The sequence below is a fragment of the Pungitius pungitius genome, unplaced genomic scaffold, assembly GCF_949316345.1.
Source record: "Pungitius pungitius unplaced genomic scaffold, fPunPun2.1 scaffold_33, whole genome shotgun sequence".
In the NCBI taxonomy this organism is placed as follows: domain Eukaryota; kingdom Metazoa; phylum Chordata; class Actinopteri; order Perciformes; family Gasterosteidae; genus Pungitius; species Pungitius pungitius.
In genome coordinates, this window is record NW_026909866.1 from 108,380 (window position 1) to 122,737 (window position 14,358).

At 46.7% G+C, this 14,358-nt stretch overlaps 23 non-coding genes across 23 annotated transcripts; 4 read left to right on the plus strand and 19 right to left on the minus strand.

Annotated features, from left to right (window-relative positions):
* Positions 1-476: 476 nt before the first annotated feature.
* Positions 477-549, minus strand: trnav-aac (transfer RNA valine (anticodon AAC)). The gene has a single exon. It is a non-coding gene; the product is annotated as a tRNA-Val (tRNA).
* A 240-nt stretch (positions 550-789) lies between these two features.
* On the minus strand, positions 790-862 carry trnav-aac (transfer RNA valine (anticodon AAC)). The gene has a single exon. It is a non-coding gene; the product is annotated as a tRNA-Val (tRNA).
* Positions 863-1,102: 240 nt separating this feature from the next.
* trnav-aac (transfer RNA valine (anticodon AAC)) lies at positions 1,103-1,175 on the minus strand. The gene has a single exon. It is a non-coding gene; the product is annotated as a tRNA-Val (tRNA).
* Positions 1,176-1,743: 568 nt separating this feature from the next.
* On the minus strand, positions 1,744-1,816 carry trnav-aac (transfer RNA valine (anticodon AAC)). Its single transcript has one exon. It is a non-coding gene; the product is annotated as a tRNA-Val (tRNA).
* A 393-nt stretch (positions 1,817-2,209) lies between these two features.
* On the plus strand, positions 2,210-2,281 carry trnad-guc (transfer RNA aspartic acid (anticodon GUC)). Its single transcript has one exon. It is a non-coding gene; the product is annotated as a tRNA-Asp (tRNA).
* A 417-nt stretch (positions 2,282-2,698) lies between these two features.
* trnav-aac (transfer RNA valine (anticodon AAC)) lies at positions 2,699-2,771 on the minus strand. The gene has a single exon. It is a non-coding gene; the product is annotated as a tRNA-Val (tRNA).
* A 240-nt stretch (positions 2,772-3,011) lies between these two features.
* trnav-aac (transfer RNA valine (anticodon AAC)) lies at positions 3,012-3,084 on the minus strand. Its single transcript has one exon. It is a non-coding gene; the product is annotated as a tRNA-Val (tRNA).
* An 881-nt stretch (positions 3,085-3,965) lies between these two features.
* trnav-aac (transfer RNA valine (anticodon AAC)) lies at positions 3,966-4,038 on the minus strand. The gene has a single exon. It is a non-coding gene; the product is annotated as a tRNA-Val (tRNA).
* Positions 4,039-4,431: 393 nt separating this feature from the next.
* On the plus strand, positions 4,432-4,503 carry trnad-guc (transfer RNA aspartic acid (anticodon GUC)). Its single transcript has one exon. It is a non-coding gene; the product is annotated as a tRNA-Asp (tRNA).
* A 104-nt stretch (positions 4,504-4,607) lies between these two features.
* Positions 4,608-4,680, minus strand: trnav-aac (transfer RNA valine (anticodon AAC)). The gene has a single exon. It is a non-coding gene; the product is annotated as a tRNA-Val (tRNA).
* Positions 4,681-5,546: 866 nt separating this feature from the next.
* trnav-aac (transfer RNA valine (anticodon AAC)) lies at positions 5,547-5,619 on the minus strand. The gene has a single exon. It is a non-coding gene; the product is annotated as a tRNA-Val (tRNA).
* Positions 5,620-5,859: 240 nt separating this feature from the next.
* Positions 5,860-5,932, minus strand: trnav-aac (transfer RNA valine (anticodon AAC)). Its single transcript has one exon. It is a non-coding gene; the product is annotated as a tRNA-Val (tRNA).
* An 866-nt stretch (positions 5,933-6,798) lies between these two features.
* On the minus strand, positions 6,799-6,871 carry trnav-aac (transfer RNA valine (anticodon AAC)). The gene has a single exon. It is a non-coding gene; the product is annotated as a tRNA-Val (tRNA).
* Positions 6,872-8,065: 1,194 nt separating this feature from the next.
* Positions 8,066-8,138, minus strand: trnav-aac (transfer RNA valine (anticodon AAC)). The gene has a single exon. It is a non-coding gene; the product is annotated as a tRNA-Val (tRNA).
* Positions 8,139-9,332: 1,194 nt separating this feature from the next.
* Positions 9,333-9,405, minus strand: trnav-aac (transfer RNA valine (anticodon AAC)). Its single transcript has one exon. It is a non-coding gene; the product is annotated as a tRNA-Val (tRNA).
* A 393-nt stretch (positions 9,406-9,798) lies between these two features.
* Positions 9,799-9,870, plus strand: trnad-guc (transfer RNA aspartic acid (anticodon GUC)). The gene has a single exon. It is a non-coding gene; the product is annotated as a tRNA-Asp (tRNA).
* Positions 9,871-10,287: 417 nt separating this feature from the next.
* Positions 10,288-10,360, minus strand: trnav-aac (transfer RNA valine (anticodon AAC)). Its single transcript has one exon. It is a non-coding gene; the product is annotated as a tRNA-Val (tRNA).
* Positions 10,361-10,913: 553 nt separating this feature from the next.
* Positions 10,914-10,986, minus strand: trnav-aac (transfer RNA valine (anticodon AAC)). Its single transcript has one exon. It is a non-coding gene; the product is annotated as a tRNA-Val (tRNA).
* A 239-nt stretch (positions 10,987-11,225) lies between these two features.
* trnav-aac (transfer RNA valine (anticodon AAC)) lies at positions 11,226-11,298 on the minus strand. Its single transcript has one exon. It is a non-coding gene; the product is annotated as a tRNA-Val (tRNA).
* A 568-nt stretch (positions 11,299-11,866) lies between these two features.
* trnav-aac (transfer RNA valine (anticodon AAC)) lies at positions 11,867-11,939 on the minus strand. The gene has a single exon. It is a non-coding gene; the product is annotated as a tRNA-Val (tRNA).
* A 1,194-nt stretch (positions 11,940-13,133) lies between these two features.
* Positions 13,134-13,206, minus strand: trnav-aac (transfer RNA valine (anticodon AAC)). Its single transcript has one exon. It is a non-coding gene; the product is annotated as a tRNA-Val (tRNA).
* Positions 13,207-13,599: 393 nt separating this feature from the next.
* On the plus strand, positions 13,600-13,671 carry trnad-guc (transfer RNA aspartic acid (anticodon GUC)). Its single transcript has one exon. It is a non-coding gene; the product is annotated as a tRNA-Asp (tRNA).
* Positions 13,672-14,088: 417 nt separating this feature from the next.
* Positions 14,089-14,161, minus strand: trnav-aac (transfer RNA valine (anticodon AAC)). The gene has a single exon. It is a non-coding gene; the product is annotated as a tRNA-Val (tRNA).
* Between the last annotated feature and the right edge of the window lie 197 nt (positions 14,162-14,358).

The window sequence follows — 14,358 nt, forward strand, 5'->3', positions numbered from 1 at the left end:
AAACACGGTAATGCATAATGACACTGTTTTTATTCATTTATTTATTATGAAATGCAAAGATCTTGATCTGATGGCTTCATCATGGCTTGACCTTTATCACTATGCTACAGTTTGACGTCAGTTCTAAAGCGGTCGGGATGAGAATCAATCCCTACATGTACGAGGCTGTGGTTTTCCGCTAGGAAGTTGAGGACTGATCAAATCCAGCCAGGACTGAATTTTCGCCGGAAGGGAAAGTGTTCAAGTGCGTACCTTCTCTTCACAACGGCCAGAAATCTGGCATAAGGATTTCAGAGTGATTCCTCGTTAGTATAGTGGACAGTATCTCTGACTGTCACGCAGAAGACCAGGGTTCGATTCCCTGACGGGGAGAGTCTTCGTCAAACAGTAAGCGTATGCTCAGACTGGAAGCGTAGTCTTTTTTAATTGACCAAGTGAATCATTTTCTTTTGCAGACAGCGCGGGAAAAAGGTCAATGTTTCCGCCCAGTTTCGAACTGGGGACCTTTCGCGTGTTAGGCGAACGTGATAACCACTACACTACGGAAACCATAGCTAGGTTTCTTTTGAACATATGCCTGCTCTTTGCGGAAGATCTTGATCTGATGGCTGATCTGATGAGAATATAGTGGACAGTATCTCTGCCTGTCACGCAGAAGACCAGGGTTCGATTCCCTGACGGGGAGAGTCTTCGTCAAACAGTAAGCGTATGCTCAGACTGGAAGCGTAGTCTTTTTTAATTGACCAAGTGAATCATTTTCTTTTGCAGACAGCGCGGGAAAAAGGTCAATGTTTCCGCCCAGTTTCGAACTGGGGACCTTTCGCGTGTTAGGCGAACGTGATAACCACTACACTACGGAAACCACAGCTAGGTTTCTTTTGAACATATGCCTGCTCTTTGCGGAAGATCTTGATCTGATGGCTGATCTGATGAGAATATAGTGTACAGTATCTCTGCCTGTCACGCAGAAGACCAGGGTTCGATTCCCTGACGGGGAGAGTCTTCGTCAAACACTAAGCGTATGCTCAGACTGGAAGCGTAGTCTTTTTTAATTGACCAAGTGAATCATTTTCTTTTGCAGACAGCGCGGGAAAAAGGTCAATGTTTCCGCCCAGTTTCGAACTGGGGACCTTTCGCGTGTTAGGCGAACGTGATAACCACTACACTACGGAAACCACAGCTAGGTTTCTTTTGAACATATGCCTGCTCTTTGCGGAAGATCTTGATCTGATGGCTGATCTGATGAGAATATAGTGGACAGTATCTCTGCCTGTCACGCAGAAGACCAGGGTTCGATTCCCTGACGGGGAGAGTCTTCGTCAAACAGTAAGCGTATGCTCAGACTGGAAGCGTAGTCTTTTTTAATTGACCAAGTGAATCATTTTCTTTTGCAGACAGGGCGGGAAAAAGGTCAATGTTTCCGCCCTGTTTCGAACTGGGGACCTTTCGCGTGTTAGGCGAACGTGATAACCACTACACTACGGAATTTTCGCCGGAAGGGAAAGTGTTCAAGTGCGTACCTTCTCTTCACAACGGCCAGAAATCTGGCAAAAGGATTTCAGAGTGATTCCTCGTTAGTATAGTGGACAGTATCTCTGCCTGTCACGCAGAAGACCAGTGTTCAATTCCCTGACGGGGAGAGTCTTCGTCAAACAGTAAGCGTATGCTCCGACTGGAAGTGTAGTCTTTTTTAATTGACCAAGTGAATCATTTTCTTTTGCAGACAGCGCGGGAAAAGGTCAATGTTTCCGCCCAGTTTCGAACTGGGGACCTTTCGCGTGTTAGGCGAACGTGATAACCACTACACTACGGAAACCACAGCTAGGTTTCTTTTGAACATATGCCTGCTCTTTGCGGAAGATCTTGATCTGATGGCTGATCTGAAGAGAATATAGTGGACAGTATCTCTGCCTGTCACGCAGAAGACCAGGGTTCGATTCCCTGACGGGGAGAGTCTTCGTCAAACAGTAAGCGTATGCTCAGACTGGAAGCGTAGTCTTTTTTAATTGACCAAGTGAATCATTTTCTTTTGCAGACAGGGCGGGAAAAAGGTCAATGTTTCCGCCCAGTTTTGAACTGGGGACCTTTCGCGTGTTAGGCGAACGTGATAACCACTACACTACGGAATTTTCGCCGGAAGGGAAAGTGTTCAAGTGCGTACCTTCTCTTCACAACGGCCAGAAATCTGGCAAAAGGTTTTCAGAGTGATTCCTCGTTAGTATAGTGGACAGTATCTCTGCCTGTCACGCAGATGACCAGGGTTCGATTCCCTGACGGGGAGAGTCTTCGTCAAACAGTAAGCGTATGATCCGACTGGAAGCGTAGTCTTTTTTAATTGACCAAATGAATCATTTTCTTTTGCAGACAGGGCGGGAAAAAGGTCAATGTTTCCGCCCAGTTTTGAACTGGGGACCTTTCGCGTGTTAGGCGAACGTGATAACCACTACACTACGGAAACCAAGGCTAGGTTTCTTTTGAACATATGCCTGCTCTTTGCGGAAGATCTTGATCTGATGGCTGATCTGATGAGAATATAGTGGACAGTATCTCTGCCTGTCACGCAGAAGAACAGGGTTCGATTCCCTGACGGGGAGAGTCTTCGTCAAACAGTAAGCGTATGCTCAGACTGGAAGCGTAGTCTTTTTTAATTGACCAAGTGAATCATTTTCTTTTGCAGACAGCGCGGGAAAAAGGTCAATGTTTCCGCCCAGTTTCGAACTGGGGACCTTTCGCGTGTTAGGCGAACGTGATAACCACTACACTACGGAAACCAAGGCTAGGTTTCTTTTGAACATATGCCTGCTCTTTGCGGAAGATCTTGATCTGATGGCTGATCTGATGAGAATATAGTGGACAGTATCTCTGCCTGTCACGCAGAAGAACAGGGTTCGATTCCCTGACGGGGAGAGTCTTCGTCAAACAGTAAGCGTATGCTCAGACTGGAAGCGTAGTCTTTTTTAATTGACCAAGTGAATCATTTTCTTTTGCAGACAGCGCGGGAAAAAGGTCAATGTTTCCGCCCAGTTTCGAACTGGGGACCTTTCGCGTGTTAGGCGAACGTGATAACCACTACACTACGGAAACCACAGCTAGGTTTCTTTTGAACATATGCCTGCTCTTTGCGGAAGATCTTGATCTGATGGCTGATCTGAAGAGAATATAGTGGACAGTATCTCTGCCTGTCACGCAGAAGACCAGGGTTCGATTCCCTGACGGGTAGAGTCTTCGTCAAACAGTAAGCGTATGCTCAGACTGGAAGCGTAGTCTTTTTTAATTGACCAAGTTAATCATTTTCTTTTGCAGACAGGGCGGGAAAAAGGTCAATGTTTCCGCCCAGTTTTGAACTGGGGACCTTTCGCGTGTTAGGCGAACGTGATAACCACTACACTACGGAAACCAAGGCTAGGTTTCTTTTGAACATATGCCTGCTCTTTGCGGAAGATCTTGATCTGATGGCTGATCTGATGAGAATATAGTGGACAGTATCTCTGCCTGTCACGCAGAAGAACAGGGTTCGATTCCCTGACGGGGAGAGTCTTCGTCAAACAGTAAGCGTATGCTCAGACTGGAAGCGTAGTCTTTTTTAATTGACCAAGTGAATCATTTTCTTTTGCAGACAGGGCGGGAAAAAGGTCAATGTTTCCGCCCAGTTTCGAACTGGGGACCTTTCGCGTGTTAGGCGAACGTGATAACCACTACACTACGGAATTTTCGCCGGAAGGGAAAGTGTTCAAGTGCGTACCTTCTCTTCACAACGGCCAGAAATCTGGCAAAAGGATTTCAGAGTGATTCCTCGTTAGTATAGTGGACAGTATCTCTGCCTGTCACGCAGAAGACCAGTGTTCAATTCCCTGACGGGGAGAGTCTTCGTCAAACAGTAAGCGTATGCTCCGACTGGAAGTGTAGTCTTTTTTAATTGACCAAGTGAATCATTTTCTTTTGCAGACAGCGCGGGAAAAGGTCAATGTTTCCGCCCAGTTTCGAACTGGGGACCTTTCGCGTGTTAGGCGAACGTGATAACCACTACACTACGGAAACCACAGCTAGGTTTCTTTTGAACATATGCCTGCTCTTTGCGGAAGATCTTGATCTGATGGCTGATCTGAAGAGAATATAGTGGACAGTATCTCTGCCTGTCACGCAGAAGACCAGGGTTCGATTCCCTGACGGGGAGAGTCTTCGTCAAACAGTAAGCGTATGCTCAGACTGGAAGCGTAGTCTTTTTTAATTGACCAAGTGAATCATTTTCTTTTGCAGACAGGGCGGGAAAAAGGTCAATGTTTCCGCCCAGTTTTGAACTGGGGACCTTTCGCGTGTTAGGCGAACGTGATAACCACTACACTACGGAATTTTCGCCGGAAGGGAAAGTGTTCAAGTGCGTACCTTCTCTTCACAACGGCCAGAAATCTGGCAAAAGGTTTTCAGAGTGATTCCTCGTTAGTATAGTGGACAGTATCTCTGCCTGTCACGCAGATGACCAGGGTTCGATTCCCTGACGGGGAGAGTCTTCGTCAAACAGTAAGCGTATGCTCAGACTGGAAGCGTAGTCTTTTTTAATTGACCAAGTTAATCATTTTCTTTTGCAGACAGGGCGGGAAAAAGGTCAATGTTTCCGCCCAGTTTCGAACTGGGGACCTTTCGCGTGTTAGGCGAACGTGATAACCACTACACTACGGAAACCACGGCTAGGTTTCTTTTGAACATATGCCTGCTCTTTGCGGAAGATCTTGATCTGATGGCTGATCTGATGAGAATATAGTGGACAGTATCTCTGCCTGTCACGCAGAAGACCAGGGTTCGATTCCCTGACGGGGAGAGTCTTCGTCAAACAGTAAGCGTATGCTCCGACTGGAAGCGTAGTCTTTTTTAATTGACCAAATGAATCATTTTCTTTTGCAGACAGGGCGGGAAAAAGGTCAATGTTTCCGCCCAGTTTTGAACTGGGGACCTTTCGCGTGTTAGGCGAACGTGATAACCACTACACTACGGAAACCAAGGCTAGGTTTCTTTTGAACATATGCCTGCTCTTTGCGGAAGATCTTGATCTGATGGCTGATCTGATGAGAATATAGTGGACAGTATCTCTGCCTGTCACGCAGAAGAACAGGGTTCGATTCCCTGACGGGGAGAGTCTTCGTCAAACAGTAAGCGTATGCTCAGACTGGAAGCGTAGTCTTTTTTAATTGACCAAGTTAATCATTTTCTTTTGCAGACAGGGCGGGAAAAAGGTCAATGTTTCCGCCCAGTTTTGAACTGGGGACCTTTCGCGTGTTAGGCGAACGTGATAACCACTACACTACGGAAACCAAGGCTAGGTTTCTTTTGAACATATGCCTGCTCTTTGCGGAAGATCTTGATCTGATGGCTGATCTGATGAGAATATAGTGGACAGTATCTCTGCCTGTCACGCAGAAGAACAGGGTTCGATTCCCTGACGGGGAGAGTCTTCGTCAAACAGTAAGCGTATGCTCAGACTGGAAGCGTAGTCTTTTTTAATTGACCAAGTGAATCATTTTCTTTTGCAGACAGCGCGGGAAAAAGGTCAATGTTTCCGCCCAGTTTCGAACTGGGGACCTTTCGCGTGTTAGGCGAACGTGATAACCACTACACTACGGAAACCACAGCTAGGTTTCTTTTGAACATATGCCTGCTCTTTGCGGAAGATCTTGATCTGATGGCTGATCTGAAGAGAATATAGTGGACAGTATCTCTGCCTGTCACGCAGAAGACCAGGGTTCGATTCCCTGACGGGTAGAGTCTTCGTCAAACAGTAAGCGTATGCTCAGACTGGAAGCGTAGTCTTTTTTAATTGACCAAGTTAATCATTTTCTTTTGCAGACAGGGCGGGAAAAAGGTCAATGTTTCCGCCCAGTTTCGAACTGGGGACCTTTCGCGTGTTAGGCGAACGTGATAACCACTACACTACGGAAACCACGGCTAGGTTTCTTTTGAACATATGCCTGCTCTTTGCGGAAGATCTTGATCTGATGGCTGATCTGATGAGAATATAGTGGACAGTATCTCTGCCTGTCACGCAGAAGACCAGGGTTCGATTCCCTGACGGGGAGAGTCTTCGTCAAACAGTAAGCGTATGCTCCGACTGGAAGCGTAGTCTTTTTTAATTGACCAAATGAATCATTTTCTTTTGCAGACAGGGCGGGAAAAAGGTCAATGTTTCCGCCCAGTTTTGAACTGGGGACCTTTCGCGTGTTAGGCGAACGTGATAACCACTACACTACGGAAACCAAGGCTAGGTTTCTTTTGAACATATGCCTGCTCTTTGCGGAAGATCTTGATCTGATGGCTGATCTGATGAGAATATAGTGGACAGTATCTCTGCCTGTCACGCAGAAGAACAGGGTTCGATTCCCTGACGGGGAGAGTCTTCGTCAAACAGTAAGCGTATGCTCAGACTGGAAGCGTAGTCTTTTTTAATTGACCAAGTTAATCATTTTCTTTTGCAGACAGGGCGGGAAAAAGGTCAATGTTTCCGCCCAGTTTTGAACTGGGGACCTTTCGCGTGTTAGGCGAACGTGATAACCACTACACTACGGAAACCAAGGCTAGGTTTCTTTTGAACATATGCCTGCTCTTTGCGGAAGATCTTGATCTGATGGCTGATCTGATGAGAATATAGTGGACAGTATCTCTGCCTGTCACGCAGAAGAACAGGGTTCGATTCCCTGACGGGGAGAGTCTTCGTCAAACAGTAAGCGTATGCTCAGACTGGAAGCGTAGTCTTTTTTAATTGACCAAGTGAATCATTTTCTTTTGCAGACAGCGCGGGAAAAAGGTCAATGTTTCCGCCCAGTTTCGAACTGGGGACCTTTCGCGTGTTAGGCGAACGTGATAACCACTACACTACGGAAACCACAGCTAGGTTTCTTTTGAACATATGCCTGCTCTTTGCGGAAGATCTTGATCTGATGGCTGATCTGAAGAGAATATAGTGGACAGTATCTCTGCCTGTCACGCAGAAGACCAGGGTTCGATTCCCTGACGGGTAGAGTCTTCGTCAAACAGTAAGCGTATGCTCAGACTGGAAGCGTAGTCTTTTTTAATTGACCAAGTTAATCATTTTCTTTTGCAGACAGGGCGGGAAAAAGGTCAATGTTTCCGCCCAGTTTCGAACTGGGGACCTTTCGCGTGTTAGGCGAACGGGATAACCACTACACTACGGAAACCACGGCTAGGTTTCTTTTGAACATATGCCTGCTCTTTGCGGAAGATCTTGATCTGATGGCTGATCTGATGAGAATATAGTGGACAGTATCTCTGCCTGTCACGCAGAAGACCAGGGTTCGATTCCCTGACGGGGAGAGTCTTCGTCAAACAGTAAGCGTATGCTCCGACTGGAAGCGTAGTCTTTTTTAATTGACCAAATGAATCATTTTCTTTTGCAGACAGGGCGGGAAAAAGGTCAATGTTTCCGCCCAGTTTTGAACTGGGGACCTTTCGCGTGTTAGGCGAACGTGATAACCACTACACTACGGAAACCAAGGCTAGGTTTCTTTTGAACATATGCCTGCTCTTTGCGGAAGATCTTGATCTGATGGCTGATCTGATGAGAATATAGTGGACAGTATCTCTGCCTGTCACGCAGAAGAACAGGGTTCGATTCCCTGACGGGGAGAGTCTTCGTCAAACAGTAAGCGTATGCTCAGACTGGAAGCGTAGTCTTTTTTAATTGACCAAGTGAATCATTTTCTTTTGCAGACAGGGCGGGAAAAAGGTCAATGTTTCCGCCCAGTTTCGAACTGGGGACCTTTCGCGTGTTAGGCGAACGTGATAACCACTACACTACGGAATTTTCGCCGGAAGGGAAAGTGTTCAAGTGCGTACCTTCTCTTCACAACGGCCAGAAATCTGGCAAAAGGATTTCAGAGTGATTCCTCGTTAGTATAGTGGACAGTATCTCTGCCTGTCACGCAGAAGACCAGTGTTCAATTCCCTGACGGGGAGAGTCTTCGTCAAACAGTAAGCGTATGCTCCGACTGGAAGTGTAGTCTTTTTTAATTGACCAAGTGAATCATTTTCTTTTGCAGACAGCGCGGGAAAAGGTCAATGTTTCCGCCCAGTTTCGAACTGGGGACCTTTCGCGTGTTAGGCGAACGTGATAACCACTACACTACGGAAACCACGGCTAGGTTTCTTTTGAACATATGCCTGCTCTTTGCGGAAGATCTTGATCTGATGGCTGATCTGATGAGAATATAGTGGACAGTATCTCTGCCTGTCACGCAGAAGACCAGGGTTCGATTCCCTGACGGGGAGAGTCTTCGTCAAACAGTAAGCGTATGCTCCGACTGGAAGCGTAGTCTTTTTTAATTGACCAAATGAATCATTTTCTTTTGCAGACAGGGCGGGAAAAAGGTCAATGTTTCCGCCCAGTTTTGAACTGGGGACCTTTCGCGTGTTAGGCGAACGTGATAACCACTACACTACGGAAACCAAGGCTAGGTTTCTTTTGAACATATGCCTGCTCTTTGCGGAAGATCTTGATCTGATGGCTGATCTGATGAGAATATAGTGGACAGTATCTCTGCCTGTCACGCAGAAGAACAGGGTTCGATTCCCTGACGGGGAGAGTCTTCGTCAAACAGTAAGCGTATGCTCAGACTGGAAGCGTAGTCTTTTTTAATTGACCAAGTGAATCATTTTCTTTTGCAGACAGCGCGGGAAAAAGGTCAATGTTTCCGGCCAGTTTCGAACTGGGGACCTTTCGCGTGTTAGGCGAACGTGATAACCACTACACTACGGAAACCACAGCTAGGTTTCTTTTGAACATATGCCTGCTCTTTGCGGAAGATCTTGATCTGATGGCTGATCTGATGAGAATATAGTGGACAGTATCTCTGCCTGTCACGCAGAAGACCAGGGTTCGATTCCCTGACGGGGAGAGTCTTCGTCAAACAGTAAGCGTATGCTCAGACTGGAAGCGTAGTCTTTTTTAATTGACCAAGTGAATCATTTTCTTTTGCAGACAGGGCGGGAAAAAGGTCAATGTTTCCGCCCAGTTTCGAACTGGGGACCTTTCGCGTGTTAGGCGAACGTGATAACCACTACACTACGGAATTTTCGCCGGAAGGGAAAGTGTTCAAGTGCGTACCTTCTCTTCACAACGGCCAGAAATCTGGCAAAAGGATTTCAGAGTGATTCCTCGTTAGTATAGTGGACAGTATCTCTGCCTGTCACGCAGAAGACCAGTGTTCGATTCCCTGACGGGGAGAGTCTTCGTCAAACAGTAAGCGTATGCTCCGACTGGAAGTGTAGTCTTTTTTAATTGACCAAGTGAATCATTTTCTTTTGCAGACAGCGCGGGAAAAGGTCAATGTTTCCGCCCAGTTTCGAACTGGGGACCTTTCGCGTGTTAGGCGAACGTGATAACCACTACACTACGGAAACCACAGCTAGGTTTCTTTTGAACATATGCCTGCTCTTTGCGGAAGATCTTGATCTGATGGCTGATCTGAAGAGAATATAGTGGACAGTATCTCTGCCTGTCACGCAGAAGACCAGGGTTCGATTCCCTGACGGGGAGAGTCTTCGTCAAACAGTAAGCGTATGCTCAGACTGGAAGCGTAGTCTTTTTTAATTGACCAAGTGAATCATTTTCTTTTGCAGACAGGGCGGGAAAAAGGTCAATGTTTCCGCCCAGTTTTGAACTGGGGACCTTTCGCGTGTTAGGCGAACGTGATAACCACTACACTACGGAATTTTCGCCGGAAGGGAAAGTGTTCAAGTGCGTACCTTCTCTTCACAACGGCCAGAAATCTGGCAAAAGGTTTTCAGAGTGATTCCTCGTTAGTATAGTGGACAGTATCTCTGCCTGTCACGCAGAAGACCAGGGTTCGATTCCCTGACGGGGAGAGTCTTCGTCAAACAGTAAGCGTATGCTCCGACTGGAAGCGTAGTCTTTTTTAATTGACCAAATGAATCATTTTCTTTTGCAGACAGGGCGGGAAAAAGGTCAATGTTTCCGCCCAGTTTTGAACTGGGGACCTTTCGCGTGTTAGGCGAACGTGATAACCACTACACTACGGAAACCAAGGCTAGGTTTCTTTTGAACATATGCCTGCTCTTTGCGGAAGATCTTGATCTGATGGCTGATCTGATGAGAATATAGTGGACAGTATCTCTGCCTGTCACGCAGAAGAACAGGGTTCGATTCCCTGACGGGGAGAGTCTTCGTCAAACAGTAAGCGTATGCTCAGACTGGAAGCGTAGTCTTTTTTAATTGACCAAGTGAATCATTTTCTTTTGCAGACAGCGCGGGAAAAAGGTCAATGTTTCCGCCCAGTTTCGAACTGGGGACCTTTCGCGTGTTAGGCGAACGTGATAACCACTACACTACGGAAACCACAGCTAGGTTTCTTTTGAACATATGCCTGCTCTTTGCGGAAGATCTTGATCTGATGGCTGATATGAAGAGAATATAGTGGACAGTATCTCTGCCTGTCACGCAGAAGACCAGGGTTCGATTCCCTGACGGGTAGAGTCTTCGTCAAACAGTAAGCGTATGCTCAGACTGGAAGCGTAGTCTTTTTTAATTGACCAAGTTAATCATTTTCTTTTGCAGACAGGGCGGGAAAAAGGTCAATGTTTCCGCCCAGTTTTGAACTGGGGACCTTTCGCGTGTTAGGCGAACGTGATAACCACTACACTACGGAAACCAAGGCTAGGTTTCTTTTGAACATATGCCTGCTCTTTGCGGAAGATCTTGATCTGATGGCTGATCTGATGAGAATATAGTGGACAGTATCTCTGCCTGTCACGCAGAAGAACAGGGTTCGATTCCCTGACGGGGAGAGTCTTCGTCAAACAGTAAGCGTATGCTCAGACTGGAAGCGTAGTCTTTTTTAATTGACCAAGTGAATCATTTTCTTTTGCAGACAGCGCGGGAAAAAGGTCAATGTTTCCGCCCAGTTTCGAACTGGGGACCTTTCGCGTGTTAGGCGAACGTGATAACCACTACACTACGGAAACCACAGCTAGGTTTCTTTTGAACATATGCCTGCTCTTTGCGGAAGATCTTGATCTGATGGCTGATCTGAAGAGAATATAGTGGACAGTATCTCTGCCTGTCACGCAGAAGACCAGGGTTCGATTCCCTGACGGGGAGAGTCTTCGTCAAACAGTAAGCGTATGCTCCGACTGGAAGTGTAGTCTTTTTTAATTGACCAAGTGAATCATTTTCTTTTGCAGACAGCGCGGGAAAAGGTCAATGTTTCCGCCCAGTTTCGAACTGGGGACCTTTCGCGTGTTAGGCGAACGTGATAACCACTACACTACGGAAACCACAGCTAGGTTTCTTTTGAACATATGCCTGCTCTTTGCGGAAGATCTTGATCTGATGGCTGATCTGAAGAGAATATAGTGGACAGTATCTCTGCCTGTCACGCAGAAGACCAGGGTTCGATTCCCTGACGGGGAGAGTCTTCGTCAAACAGTAAGCGTATGCTCAGACTGGAAGCGTAGTCTTTTTTAATTGACCAAGTGAATCATTTTCTTTTGCAGACAGGGCGGGAAAAAGGTCAATGTTTCCGCCCAGTTTTGAACTGGGGACCTTTCGCGTGTTAGGCGAACGTGATAACCACTACACTACGGAATTTTCGCCGGAAGGGAAAGTGTTCAAGTGCGTACCTTCTCTTCACAACGGCCAGAAATCTGGCAAAAGGTTTTCAGAGTGATTCCTCGTTAGTATAGTGGACAGTATCTCTGCCTGTCACGCAGAAGACCAGTGTTCAATTCCCTGACGGGGAGAGTCTTCGTCAAACAGTAAGCGTATGCTCCGACTGGAAGTGTAGTCTTTTTTAATTGACCAAGTGAATCATTTTCTTTTGCAGACAGCGCGGGAAAAGGTCAATGTTTCCGCCCAGTTTCGAACTGGGGACCTTTCGCGTGTTAGGCGAACGTGATAACCACTACACTACGGAAACCACGGCTAGGTTTCTTTTGAACATATGCCTGCTCTTTGCGGAAGATCTTGATCTGATGGCTGATCTGATGAGAATATAGTGGACAGTATCTCTGCCTGTCACGCAGAAGACCAGGGTTCGATTCCCTGACGGGGAGAGTCTTCGTCAAACAGTAAGCGTATGCTCCGACTGGAAGCGTAGTCTTTTTTAATTGACCAAATGAATCATTTTCTTTTGCAGACAGGGCGGGAAAAAGGTCAATGTTTCCGCCCAGTTTTGAACTGGGGACCTTTCGCGTGTTAGGCGAACGTGATAACCACTACACTACGGAAACCAAGGCTAGGTTTCTTTTGAACATATGCCTGCTCTTTGCGGAAGATCTTGATCTGATGGCTGATCTGATGAGAATATAGTGGACAGTATCTCTGCCTGTCACGCAGAAGAACAGGGTTCGATTCCCTGACGGGGAGAGTCTTCGTCAAACAGTAAGCGTATGCTCAGACTGGAAGCGTAGTCTTTTTTAATTGACCAAGTGAATCATTTTCTTTTGCAGACAGCGCGGGAAAAAGGTCAATGTTTCCGGCCAGTTTCGAACTGGGGACCTTTCGCGTGTTAGGCGAACGTGATAACCACTACACTACGGAAACCACAGCTAGGTTTCTTTTGAACATATGCCTGCTCTTTGCGGAAGATCTTGATCTGATGGCTGATCTGATGAGAATATAGTGGACAGTATCTCTGCCTGTCACGCAGAAGACCAGGGTTCGATTCCCTGACGGGGAGAGTCTTCGTCAAACAGTAAGCGTATGCTCAGACTGGAAGCGTAGTCTTTTTTAATTGACCAAGTGAATCATTTTCTTTTGCAGACAGGGCGGGAAAAAGGTCAATGTTTCCGCCCAGTTTCGAACTGGGGACCTTTCGCGTGTTAGGCGAACGTGATAACCACTACACTACGGAATTTTCGCCGGAAGGGAAAGTGTTCAAGTGCGTACCTTCTCTTCACAACGGCCAGAAATCTGGCAAAAGGATTTCAGAGTGATTCCTCGTTAGTATAGTGGACAGTATCTCTGCCTGTCACGCAGAAGACCAGTGTTCGATTCCCTGACGGGGAGAGTCTTCGTCAAACAGTAAGCGTATGCTCCGACTGGAAGTGTAGTCTTTTTTAATTGACCAAGTGAATCATTTTCTTTTGCAGACAGCGCGGGAAAAGGTCAATGTTTCCGCCCAGTTTCGAACTGGGGACCTTTCGCGTGTTAGGCGAACGTGATAACCACTACACTACGGAAACCACAGCTAGGTTTCTTTTGAACATATGCCTGCTCTTTGCGGAAGATCTTGATCTGATGGCTGATCTGAAGAGAATATAGTGGACAGTATCTCTGCCTGTCACGCAGAAGACCAGGGTTCGATTCCCTGACGGGGAGAGTCTTCGTCAAACAGTAAGCGTATGCTCAGACTGGAAGCGTAGTCTTTTTTAATTGACCAAGTGAATCATTTTCTTTTGCAGACAGGGCGGGAAAAAGGTCAATGTTTCCGCCCAGTTTTGAACTGGGGACCTTTCGCGTGTTAGGCGAACGTGATAACCACTACACTACGGAATTTTCGCCGGAAGGGAAAGTGTTCAAGTGCGTACCTTCTCTTCACAACGGCCAGAAATCTGGCAAAAGGTTTTCAGAGTGATTCCTCGTTAGTATAGTGGACAGTATCTCTGCCTGTCACGCAGAAGACCAGGGTTCGATTCCCTGACGGGGAGAGTCTTCGTCAAACAGTAAGCGTATGCTCCGACTGGAAGCGTAGTCTTTTTTAATTGACCAAATGAATCATTTTCTTTTGCAGACAGGGCGGGAAAAAGGTCAATGTTTCCGCCCAGTTTTGAACTGGGGACCTTTCGCGTGTTAGGCGAACGTGATAACCACTACACTACGGAAACCAAGGCTAGGTTTCTTTTGAACATATGCCTGCTCTTTGCGGAAGATCTTGATCTGATGGCTGATCTGATGAGAATATAGTGGACAGTATCTCTGCCTGTCACGCAGAAGAACAGGGTTCGATTCCCTGACGGGGAGAGTCTTCGTCAAACAGTAAGCGTATGCTCAGACTGGAAGCGTAGTCTTTTTTAATTGACCAAGTGAATCATTTTCTTTTGCAGACAGCGCGGGAAAAAGGTCAATGTTTCCGCCCAGTTTCGAACTGGGGACCTTTCGCGTGTTAGGCGAACGTGATAACCACTACACTACGGAAACCACAGCTAGGTTTCTTTTGAACATATGCCTGCTCTTTGCGGAAGATCTTGATCTGATGGCTGATATGAAGAGAATATAGTGGACAGTATCTCTGCCTGTCACGCAGAAGACCAGGGTTCGATTCCCTGACGGGTAGAGTCTTCGTCAAACAGTAAGCGTATGCTCAGACTGGAAGCGTAGTCTTTTTTAATTGACCA